This window comes from Vidua macroura, chromosome 3, assembly GCF_024509145.1.
Source record: "Vidua macroura isolate BioBank_ID:100142 chromosome 3, ASM2450914v1, whole genome shotgun sequence".
NCBI classification, from domain to species: domain Eukaryota; kingdom Metazoa; phylum Chordata; class Aves; order Passeriformes; family Viduidae; genus Vidua; species Vidua macroura.
The window spans coordinates 24,545,473-24,558,912 of NC_071573.1; positions in this window are offsets into that span (position 1 = coordinate 24,545,473).

Sequence of the window (13,440 nt, forward strand, 5' to 3'; positions counted from 1 at the left end):
TAATCAGCTTTCTCTGAAAGGGCTCTTTCCCAAAATGAGTGACACTCTCCCATCTCCCCACATTGTGCTGTTGTGGTTTGAAGACACTTTTGGTTCTCCCCCATTCCCAGGTGACTGGCTCAGGGTCAGCCTACCCCAGCAGCCATATATTGCTCCAGATAAGATTGAGATCAGCCATATTCTAGAACATCTGGGGTTGATTCCTTTTCTCAGCTGAAGTTACCCTAAAAACCACAACCCAATCCTTTTCCAAGAGGGGCTGCTTCTGCTGAGTTTAGATGTGCAGAGTGCACTACACAGAGCTTACAGCAGTGCCAGTGACCTGGTCGCCTGTGTTTTCCAAGGTGCAGCAATGGGGAGAAGGAATATAAACCTCTGTTATCTTGCTCTGGTTTGTGTGAACTTGGACATCTATTTACTGGCTCTTTTCCATCTGTAGGGTGGAGATATGCTCCCATGTCCCACTAAGATTGTGGGAAATTATGAATCAGTGCATATATATAAACAAAGACTGATACTGTCCATGTAATTCCACTCCTTACAGATGGACACAAACAAACTGTGATGGGAGGGGTTAAGTCATTCCTTGAGCTCAATTCCAGATGTTGTCAGGCAGCAACGAGTGATGCAGACAACTACAGGGATGCACTGGTTTGGCTTTGCATCTCAGATTGGATTGAAATGAACAAGTTCTTCAATTTCTTTCCATGACTCTTTGTCCTCTCCCATTATTATATCTTATCCCCTGACTACAGCAACAACAAAAAAATTGTCTTTGATATATTTGAGACTGTGTTATGTTGATGGATTTTGGGTGAATTTTTAAGATGGGCCTTGATAATGTTGTAAGATGTGAACGTGCCTATACTTGCAGTAGATGGTTTTACATAGTTCCCACATTGATTCCCTTGCTCCTTTGTCACCTCGACAGAGACCCACTCACAAGGTGACCATGACAAAAAGTCAACAATGGAGAGGGGGAACCCTTCCCCCTCCTTCCCCTTCCTCCTTTACATTGACCAAATGTCTTTCTAAATGACTTGCTGAGCCAGGCTATTCTTATATCTTACATATAAATGGACTCTGTCTTACAACCAGAAGATTCAGGGGGAAAAAATTTCAGCTCCCAATGTGAAAAGATTAAGGTCAGTCACTTTACACTACAAAACCCTTTCACCAGAGCAGCATAACAAAAGGATCCACGAGCCTATCCACATGGTTTATAGCTCCAAGAAAAACAAGAGAGTCTACTACATCCTTTTAGGACTGTACCACTTCTTTATAGACTCACAACAGAAACAGCTGGGCAGAGGAAGGTGATATTGAATAGGAAGCAAAGCTGACTTGTCTCCCTACTTCCATTAACTTACTGGTATTTTTTTTTTTTTTATGGGGAGAACACACATGGTCTTGTTCATCATGAGAGATTCACAGAAAATATATCACATTTTGGATCCTGTTGGGTTTCCCTGCAGCAAATGCAGTGCTACCTGGGATCCAAATCCCCACAATGGGTGGCTCTGAGCCTTTATGCCTCTTTGTTTCATGCATCAGTGTCTAAAAGCAGGCAACAGAAGCTGTGTGGCTCAATACCTGTGCAGCACAACACGCTCCTTGGACTGCTGCACTTTGGAAACACCGTTCATGAAGTCAAATGCCCTTAACAGATGTTTCAGCTTAAAGATAAATTAATTTTATTTGGCACTGTGGCCCAGCCAAATTGCACTTCTTTCAGTAGACTTCATTTTGGCAAAGCAACGAGTATCAGAAAGGACTTACCTAATGCATAAAAAAAATCTATTTAAATTTATAGACCATGCCAACAGCAATGGGGATCTGGAGCAGAGTTTGGTTAATATAGATAAACTAATGGTGGCCAGAAGGGGTAGCATACAGCAGTCATCAAGCATGCCCACGGATTTGGAAGAATCTGAAGACGAGAAGGTCATGTCCACATTAGAAGAGAGAGGTAAAATCTGCAGAAAGGAAAAGAGACCTAAATACGAAAGAAAATGCAGCTGAGGTAGGGGAGAGAGAGAAATATAGACAGAAGAGAGAAAGAAAATATGTAGGAATGGAGCATGTATGAGGGAATAAATGCTCCAGTGTGCTTTTTTGTTATCTTCATAGTAGCCTACCACTCTTGGAGGGAATTGGAGTCAATGCAGTTATATTCTAGTGTTACTATCATTAGTAGTAGTATTAAGTCAGTGCAGAATATTAATTGGACTATCAAGGCTAAGCAGGTAGGAGGCAGATACTGGGATACAGGGTATCTTAAGAAAAAATTAGAACACTGCTCTTTGATTTTGTGATACAGAACAAAAGGTGGCCTGAGCTGGGCTCCCCTCTGGAACTGATGAGGCCGTCAGGATCTTTGTCACACCTGTGACAGCAGAAGGCCTCCAGGTGCTTTAGCCTAATTTGCCCTCATCTGGCATCACTGAAAGTGATGCCCCTGGGCAATGAAGTCTGAGGAACAGGAGGTCCCAACTCCTCTGCATTTAAGGCAGAAAGAGAGAAATTGGGGTTTTTTTTGCTAGGTTGAGTCAGATATAGTTTAGCCCTTGGGTAGAAGATGTGGGGTGAAACAACATTTTCTCTGACCTGGCAGGCACACTCAGAGATGGATGCTGATGGCATTCAGGAGCTGCTTAAAATCCGGCAGGTTGGTGGTTTGTTTTAACTACAGTTAAAAGCCTGGGCAGATTACCACTGTTTGGACTGAGTGGGCAATGGAGCACTTCATCAGCACGGTCAGTGGAGGTACTTCTGAACTGAAGGGCTTAGAAGAAGGATTGAAAATCCATGAAAAAAAATGGTGGGTGGGCACAAACAACAGCGACCAGGCTACAAGGTACTAAGTGCTTAATTAAATTCATGGTCTGTCCCATAAAGCCAAGAGAGTAAAGCCCCATCCTGGTCAGTGGGCAAAATGTTTTGTGCACTTTGGCAGCTGCTGCTGAACTGTGTGAAGGCAAGATGTGTTTGTCCATGTTCCACTTTCCATATATGCAGCTATTTTTGGAAGCTAATTAGCCCTGTTTAGGAGTGGTGTTAATGTATATTTGTGGGACACAGGATTAGAAAGTAGAAGGCCTCAGCTTGTTGGAAATCAATTTTAATATCCCTATGGCTCTGGTAGTGTGTCAATATACCATATACATGTCTTAGAGAGGCTTCTCTTTTGCAATTAAATCCTCCTGATTTACGGCAGACATGACACTCAGACTGAAAGGGCCGGGGAGGGGTTTTATTCTCAAGGAAAAAGGGGAAACCAACAACAGTGTTCAGAAATTCCTAATCATAACTGCTTAATTCTCTTACTTTAAGCATTATTATCAGATTATAAGTACATATTTGTTGCTGAGACATTGACATTTGGTAGGGACAGTATTTTTGCTGGTTTGGACTTTTCTCTGCATTTTACACTTGCAGTGTTACTTCAGCTTCTTGGCTTCTCTTCTGAACTCCAGCCCTCAAACTGAAGGGATGAATTGTGCACTGGGATGAGACATGGATATTGAGGTGGGCTCTGAAACCTTTAAAGTAACAATAAAAAAAACCTTTTATATCTGCCTTTTACATAAAGCTTCCTCTTGTTTGCCAAACATACGGAAAGAATAAAACTGCTATGCTTTATCCAGTGGCCCACAATTTGTCTTGAATTATGGCTACAGCCCAAGAGAGAGGAGGAAGAGAAACCCGTATACGGGCAGGGTGGCTTTGGTAGCAGCTGGCAGGAATTCTGCCATTGTTAGGGATTGATTTGTGGGGACAGTGTTTCACTCTAGGTCTTCTAAGAACCATGTTCACTCTCCTTTCTTTCAGCCTCCAGCTTTCTCTGGAGACTGCAGCCTCCTTTTTTTTTATATATTTCTTCCAAACTGATTTGCACTAGCTCCTGGCCAGAATATAGGATTTTCTTAAAAAGCACATGACATTTTTACACTAGTTGAATAAACAAAAAGCTTGTGTAAAATCTGTTCTACTTAGTGCACATTTAATACGTTTTTATAAGTATTTTAAACTGAAGTAATTTTGCTGCAGTCTTGGGAAACACACAAAACCAGGTACAACTAATCTACACAGATTAATTTTGTTCTCCAGCCCATGTCTGTGGGTTGGCAATCTTGCCATGCTTATTGATTATCAGACAAGACTACTAATCCCCTTAAGGTCATTAAGTGTACTTAATTAAAGAGCAGTTAGCAAGCTTCTCTTTACCAAGTTAATAGTGGCTGTTAAAAGTGATTTGTACATTAGCAATATGGTAGCTATTAATCTAAAAGTCAATTTGTCATTTATATTTCCCAAACAAATACATTCAGCCAGTTTTGAAGGTGGCTAGAAAGTGTTCAGCATCTGTTCTTGCACTTTGTGTAAGGAACAAACTCTGCTTTCTTAAACTCTAATGCTTAGGCTGCAGCAATTTCCACCTAATCTCATCTATATCTCACTGCCTTGTTCCACCCTGAATTGGCAGGGGGAGGAGAGGCTAAAAAAACTTGGGAATATTCAGTTCTGGCAAGTTTGACCAAAGGTAAGCATGATGGAAAAGCTCAAAGTCTTCTCTGACAAAAAACCCTGATGCTCTTTGTCTTTTTGACTGGTAATTGGCACAGGAGAAGTTTCAGAGGAGTTTGTCATAAAAGAAGGGGCAAGCACTGATCACTTCTCTGTGGTGACCAGTGACGGGACTCAAGGGAATGGCATGAATCCGCATTAGGAGGTTTAGGGTAAATGTTAGGAAAAGGTTCTTCACCCAGAAAGTGGTTGGGCACTGGAACAGGCTCCCCAGGGCAGTGGTCCCAGCACCAAGGCTGACAGAGATCAAGCTCTCAGGCACATGGTGAGACTCCTGGGGTGTCCTGTGCAGAGCCAGGAGTTGAACTTGGTCTTTGTGGGTCCCTTCCCATTCAGGATATTCTCTGATGCTATGAAAGTCAAGGAAGGAGGTTGAGGGATCAGTCAGGGTGAGTTAACAGTTAAGGAAGAGGAATCAGAGACATTGATGATATGGGAGGGAAAGTGAATACAAAGCTATAGGAATCTGAATTTCATTGGTCTGTGAATATCAAACTCAATTTTTTCATTACTGTATGCAAACATAAATACATAAAAGTTTCAATACGCTATATTTCAAGATTAAATGTATAATGAACTACATAATATTTTCTGGCTCTTAATGCATATGCAATTTATTTTGAGAGGCATATATAGACCAAACCTTCAATATGGATCTTGCTTCACTACCAGAAACCTCTTGCTACAATTAAAGCAAGCATTCTTTACCAAACTTCAACACATCTGTCATTTTCTCTCTCCTACAAATTTAAATATGTAATTTAAGACTGAAAGCAAATGTATCTAGAAAATTATGAAAATTATCTGAGCTTCTTTTAGGGTGCAGGGTAGGATGAGCATTGCTCTGGGGCTGGTGATGCAGAGGTGTGGTCATTTATAACAGAATAGCTACTTCTGAGCACACCAATCCCCGCCTCGGGTACCTCTGAACAGTGCTTGGTGAGGCTCTTCTGGAGAACTGTCAGCCAGTGAGGAAAGCAGTTGCTTTTGCTCTTTGACCTGAACAGGCCACTTTGCAAGAGTGGAAAGATAAGTTCATGGGACTGGAGGAAATCTCAAGGTAGAGAACTCACCTGTAGAATATTTTAGACTTCAGAAACTTGCAAGGATAAAATGTCAGTCACAGAAGTATTGTTTTAACCCATATTAAGGCTCATTTATTTGCCTACAATATTTTATTTTTCTTCTGTATCTAGATATATATGTATATAAGTCTTTTACAAAGATAGACCCCATGTTGTAACCTTCTTTTCCCATTAAAATATGGATTCTATACTTGCCAATGGGATAAAATTCTCATTTTGATCTCTATGATGCAAATATATCCATAAGCCAGGATAAAACATTATCTGTCCTGATCACACAGCCACTGTCATTCTGTGATAACACCTGCATTTGAGAATTTCTTTATAATATTTTTTTTGCTTTACTAATCAAGCCTGTTTAGAAAGTTATCAGGCACCTTGACTTATGGTGAAGGTCTGTCTTTGGCAGAAGTACTGATGTACGTATTTTGCCTATTCCAGTCTATCAGCAGGGCTTTCTGTGATGATGTTGGAAATGAGACCTTGTTTAAAAAAAGAAAACAAACAAACCAAAACAACAAAAACAAACAAACAAACACCCCTCCCCCCCAACAAATAAACACCAAATGTACCAAAAGAATTTTGCTCTAAGTGAATCAGTTCTCCAATTAAATTGAAGGTTTGGCAGCACAAAAAGATAAGAAAACAAAGGCTGGGAAGAAAAAGCTGGGAGAAAATTGTAGTGGAAGGGAGGAACTGTGATTTTATTATTAGTTTTTTTTATTATTTCATGCTGCCACTGGTGCTGAGAAAATGTATATGGGTCTGTTCAGGCAAGGTGGAACAAATTGTATGAAGCAGTGCAGTGCCCACCTGGGAACAGAAGTTTATTTTCTCTGCTTAATACAAACTTAAGACTGCAACCTAGATTTTACACTTCTATTAATTCTTTAGGTCAATCACATTAGAAAACTATAATAATTATTACTTGTGTGTAACAGAAAGAGAATTCTTTTTAGTTGTGAGGTTGTCTTTTCTTTCTTGCTTTTTTTTTTTTTTTTCCTTTTGGCCAAACCAGCATCTCTCCTGAAAAATCGTTTGGTTCCCACTAGGGTGCCAAGGAGAGGTTTTTCACAGCAATGGGCAGGGACAGCAACAGACTTGAGGCTCAGCTGGAGCACCTGTGCAGTCATCTTAATTTTGAAAATGTATATACTAGTAAATGACAGGGCTCCCTCCCCCAAATACATTTAATCTGGAAATTTCCAAGCAGCTTATCTGCTAACAATCTTTTAATATTCTATTTATTTATTTAATATTGTTGCTTGGGCTGCTCATATAATCAGATAAAGGTCATTAAGCCAAATTTATGATTAAATAGGATAAAACTATTTATTCTCTTTACTCAGCCTATTAATGTTATAGCTTATGCTGACTAGATGTCGATATTTCAAATGAAGTTACTACATTTTTCAAATATCATAATTATATGAAAAAGCTATATTATCTCATTGTGAGGATTACTTTCCACTACCTTATCTGCCATAATGTCTGCACATATTGGCCTTCAGATTTCCTCGTGCTGCTAACTGCAGACATTCCTCTAAGTCTCCCATCTGGTAGCTGCATTAACCTCCACATAGTTTCATTTTGTTATTTTATTCCTTAAGTCATTGTTAAAGATTTAAGGGACTGTTTGTCAGGCTCTCTCATGTTCCCTTGCAAAAAAAAGTATCTAGTGTTTTCTCTTTTAACTGCAGTCAAATTGTTTGTGATATGAGACTGTCAGAGTGTAAAGCAATTGCTTCATGATGCTGGAATACATTAAAGGAAGAGTATTCCTTCAAAACTCTTTTCACTAAAATGTAATTGACTTCAGCACCTAGCTCAAAACTATGGATCCTTGCAGGATTCCTGGTTTGGGAAAAACAGACCTTAAGGCCATCCTAAGGCAAAGTGCACTTTGCATCTCCCTCCCTTGTAAGAGCTCTGTGGTATTTGAGTGGTTTTGAGAGCAAAGCTCCTGTAGTTCAGGCTGCTACTTTTTTTTGCCAACCTTTTTTCTCCTTTCAAATGTCTATGACCTTGTTTTGAGAGAGGCCTAATTAGAAGCTTGTAACAGCCACAGCTTATTTGATTTGTGTAAATGCAGACTGCAAAAGGAAAGCCAAATTCCTCAGCCAGTCCCTATTGTCACAGGTAGCTGGCCAGTTAACTCCAGTTTCTAAGGTGCTGACAGAAATCTGAACCCATCCATGTGTGATAGGGTCCTAGAAAAGAAAAGATGATGTGACCAGCCTAATGCAAATGACACTGTCCTAGGCTGGATGCTGAAGCTCAGCCTCATTATGAGAGACTAGTGACCACACAGTGGCAGAAAATTTAAAAATGTGGCAGAAAAAGATAAATTTTACCCATAAAATATTTTGTGGTAGTCTATTTGAAAGGTTCCCAAGTAGCTACAAAGGAGGAGCACAGCCTAAATTAAAAAAAAAAAAAATTATTCATCCTTTTTATCCTGAAATTTTCTTATAACTATATTTCCAATTCTTTGTAAGAATTACTGTCTTAGCTCACCTCCAGATTGTCTGCTGTCTTGACTCTCTTCCTATAGAAATTGGACAGTTTTCTCCTCAATGCTGACTTTTGCCTTCCCCTTCATTCCCCAGGTTTTTTAGTTTCCTGTTCTGTCAACAGCTGGTCTCAATTTCATCATCCAAAACTTCATTCCTCTAGGCAATCAGGCAAATGAATTGTCTTCATCCATGTTTAAAACAAATTCATTCTGAATTAGTCTGTGCCCCTTCAGTGTTAATTTTCCATGACTATTATAAGTCATTGACTTTATGGCATGAACACAAGCAAATATTGAGGGCTTAAATGTTTTTCAGTGAATTTTAAATTGTGGGCTACATGTTCAGCAGTGATCTGAGTCGGTAGGATTCTTCAAAGCCAATATATGGCTTTATATGATGTGGTGACAACTGTAGCATTGTGTCCTCGTGCCAGTTGAAGAGCTGGCCTGTAACTAGTAAAAATAAGTTGCTTCAAATTATTAATATGAACAACTAGTTTAAAAAATTACTTAAATTACTCAGCTATGGAACCAAGAATGTTAAATGTAGCTAAGTATCACTTCAGTGTAACTTGAGATTGGCATAAATGAGATGTTTGCTATTTTATTCTGGAATAGTTGTTTGAAAATTATTTCATATTCATTACAGTAGTAAACATTTAAATGTGAGAGGCACTGAAGAATTTTGTAGTTGATTTGGAGAACCTGGGAATCTCATACATCCATAAAGTTTGAGAACACTTCTGAGATAGAAGTAAGATGTATCTCTGACATATGACTTTTCATCTGAGGAAGTCAAGATATGAATCTTAGGGAGTCAGCACCTGAAGGGGTGTCTTGGCTCTTCCTCTGAACTATTTTCCAAAGGAATCTAATTTAGGCAGCTCAAATTATTCCTCAGAAAAGCCTCACTATCTGCACTCAGTACAAAAGACATAAAAACCTATTCATCATGCATTCAAAACTCTTATAACCTTATTCTACCTTCAATCGCTTAGCTGAAGCTTATTTCACAGTTCTTAACATTCTTTCCTGAACAATTAGGGTACTGGTAAATACTGTCAATCTTTTGCTTAATCTTTATAGCAAAATGGAAAAGGAATGTATGAAGTATTACTTCAGTCTTATGTGTATATATTGGGAATATAGTATTAGATAATGGAAGTATTTAATTTCTTGTCAGCTTGATCCACTTTGATTTGGTGATGAGGAAGTTATCATTGTGTGGTGCTTCTATGAAGGTAAATTTGACTCAGGATATGTGAGGAGACAGTGTAAGTGTCCAAATAAAACAGTTCCACTGAACAGATGTCTTTGTCACAGAACTTGTTGGCTTTTTAGAGAGAAGTAAAATGCTAAGAAAACATGGACGGTGTTACTTTTATAGAGATCAGTACTCCACATCCAGGCTAAAGTATGTTGGCAACCTGTCCATGGATATTTTATTTCTATTTTCATCTGCAATACAGTCAAATAAGCACTCAGTATTTCTTTGGGGTGTGTGTGTGCGGGGGAGTTTCTATAATAAAAAGCTGGTGTTAAGTCTGACAGCTTCAAAAGGAAGCCTTTCAGCATCTTTCAAGTTCCCTGTCACTGGCTATCCAGCTGCTACTGTGGACCAGCGGGTTTCAGATGGTTTCAGTGATGCTCAGTGTTTCATTTAAATTTGTAAAAACATGTCCTATTTATCAGACCAGGAGTGTTTTGCATATGCTTTTTATAGCCAGGAGTATTTGGCTTCATGGCATCATGTGAAACAAACACCCTTGAATCCCTGCTCCTTGTGCTATTTCAGCTCTCTTCTTATGTGCTGCTTTAGTTCAGGCTTCCCTGATGTATCAGTGGATCCACCCTCAGGAGCTTTATGTGGCAGGGAGAAGAATCCCAGCTCTTGATTACAAGAGACTGACAGATTGGTCATGAATGCTGAAGACTAGCAGGCACTTTCTACACTCAGCCTTTACTGAAAATGTTCAAAATAAAAAGACTTGGAGTTGGGGTATGGAGCAGGGGGAAGGGAAGACACTGTATCTTGTCAGCTTCTTTTTTATTCTATTTGCCTACAAGCAGTTTTCATCTCATTTGAATAGGATAGAGCACTGGCAAGTGGAGGAGACCAAGACTGCTAGTGGAAGAAGATGTGTGTGACAATGCACGGGTTATGTGGAGCAAACATTTCATCTCAAATTCAGTTGTAGTTATTCTTTCTTTAAACAGATGCTCAGGAAAGATTATGAATCAGCTTTATGGAAGCAAGCTCCACTTTCACATTATATTACAGGAATAAGTTTCAATCATCTTGTTAATTTCTGTACTTATTTGTGGTTAATATCTTCCTGGAAGTAAAGCCGTGTAAGGTTTTCATTGTTCCACAAAGTGAGTATGATTCTTGCATAGGGTAAAGCATCACAAAACTGACTTAGAAGGAAAGGAAGAGAAGAACCATCTAAAATATCTTAAGAGGGACACTGTCTCCTATAAGTCAGCACACCGTAGGTGGAAAGAATTCTACATCTTGACTCTGGTTTTTGTCATCTGTCATTTGACAAGGAGCTGAGTCACACTAATTTGAGAAACCATTAAAAGAGAAAGAATTAATCTCCCAGTTAGACACAGGATTTTATTTTGACACTGAACATTTCAGTTCAACAGTTGAAATGGTAAAACAATACAGAGAAACAAATCCTGATCTGGGTAACCTTAGCTATCTTAAGCTGGGTAACCTGAGTCATGCTGGAGGTCCTGAGTCAATACCCTGGGCTACCTCCAAACCCCTCAAAGGCTTGAATTGGCTTCAGGGTTTTCCAGACCACTTCTGTTGTAAGACTGCTCAGAGTTTAACCATGTCTTCCTGGATCATGACTTCCAAATGAAAATTGCTTCAGAGCTCTTCCCCTACAGATACTTATAACAAATTTATGCTCCCCAGCCCTTCTGAGTAAATTTTCTTGCAGATTTCAGTCAGGCTATTCACATGAGACTGAAAGATGGGAGATAATTCTGTAATATTGAATTGTGAAGAGGAAACAAAAAAAAGTGACAGAACTGTTTGTCTCAAATTTTGTTTTTCTTGATACCTAGGCAAAAAATGCCTTATACTGTATATAAGTTGAGAAGGATGGATCTGAACCATGTACTTTCCTTTAATATGCTAAACTATCACAAATTTACAGGATATCTCCTTCAACCTCTGCAGCAGGTTAAGGGCACATTTCATGATGGAGAAATGTGATTTCAAGACCCCAAGTGGTACAAAAGAATTAAAAGCTGGCAACAAATTTTGATGGCAAGCACTAGATTACTATGGAGATAATTGAATAAATAAGTTAAAAATTAAATGATTCTAAAACTAAACATAATTTCAACTGTTGGAAGATTTTAATGTAGATAACAAGTGTCAAAAGGCTGGATGTACAGTGAAATGCTTAGGAAACAAACCATGAATTACATATCAGGGATTTATATAACTAAGTGAATTTTGAGTAAGTTTCAAAAAAGCTTAAGGAAAATGTTTCAGGGTTTGGGTTTTTTTTTCTGTAAACAACTACTTCTTGAATAATTTGTAGAGATTAATGGAAAAATAATTGCTTTTTAAAAAAATTAATTTCAAAAAAAGCAGTGTGTGTGCAAAGAACTTCTGGAATCTATTTTAAAGACTGGGAAGTAAATTGCACCTTTAAAATATTCAAATAAGGTGTTTCATTAATAGTCATCCTGGCCCTGAAAACTGGACTGTAATATGAGCTCACTTTCTCATTTACACTGTTATCCTCATGTTATGCTGATATGCTGGTATCTTTAGTGTTACCTGGTAAAATTTGTATTAAAAATTAACATCAAGTGTGTGGATGAATCAGTAATTACTTGTGTCTGTCCCAAACATCCAAACGCTCAGAAGGCATAAATACAGATGTTTGTGTGATTTTTGTCAAGGTGTCCTTGAATGAGAGGATTTAAACCTCGACAGTGTTGCCTGGGCCCAAGCCAAGTCATGTGTCCTCATTGGTCTTAAGGCTTTTCCTGGGAATGCAGCTGTCACTCTCCTCTGCAGAGTATCCTAATGGAATGAGACTTCTCTGTCCAGTCCCTGTCTAAGCCTGTGGATGTGTGGCTGAGGGCTATAGGAGCCCCTAGCTATTTAGCACCCCTCACTTTAGCCTGATAGTTTTTCATTGCTCCAAGACCAGCTCTGAAAAAAAAACCAAAAAACCAAAAAAACCAAAAAACCCTGTATTAATTATGAGATTTATAAAATTATGTATTAAGCAAATTACCTTGATTAAAAATATATACAAATATACTTAAAATAAATGATGTGCAAGGGAATCATTGCCTGCTACATTTGAACCTTCTCAATATGCACAGGCTTCATTGTTGTGGCAATATTGATAAAGCTACATTCCCCAGTCTTCAGCTGTATCAGTAGAAGCACATTGGTGCACATACAGTTTGTTTCCCTTCCCTTAGGAGAGCTGGGATATTAGGATTTACGTTTCCTCAGAGATTTTAGAATTGGACTATGGCTGTACCAAATTGCTTGCATTTTTTGCATACTCCTGATGAAAATTGCACTGACATTTGAGTATATTCATTAGGAGGGTCATGAAAATGCAATAGTAATGGTGCAAAGTAGTTCTGCTTCTCACAAAACAAATGGAACACATTTTCCTATGGTTTTGTCTATTTAATGATATCCTATTTATCTTACACACACATTCTGTCACTTTTGCTCTATTTTCTGATGTAGCTGTTAAGATCCTGGTCATCATGTCCTGTGCCTTGCCAAGGAAATATGTGTAATTACAGGTGGCCTGAGTACAGCCAAGGAGGATGTATCATGGCTGAATTCTGCCTCCTTTTCCATCAATGGTATAACTAATTTAGGTATCTTACTTTGCCTTTGCTAGTAGTTTTTGAATTCTCTGGGTCTCTTCCCCTCTAAAGTTTCTGGGAAGGAGAAAGCCACCAGGAAGCATGATATCTTAGAAAGTCATGCCTCACTCTACATAAGTGGTTCAAAAACTGTCATAAGCCCTGGCCTTAGAAGGAGACTTTAAAGATCAAATAAATACACAACTTGGGATATGTTTCCTCAAAGCAAACTGAGACCATCTAAAAACTTGCCACATTTAGAATGGATGATCCTGTTCTTGCCAATATCTTTGTACCCAATTTTGGCACTCGCTTGACTCCTTGGTGAGTGGATTCAATCTGCTAAATCCTCTGGGCGGAGTGGGACTGCCCATTTTGGGC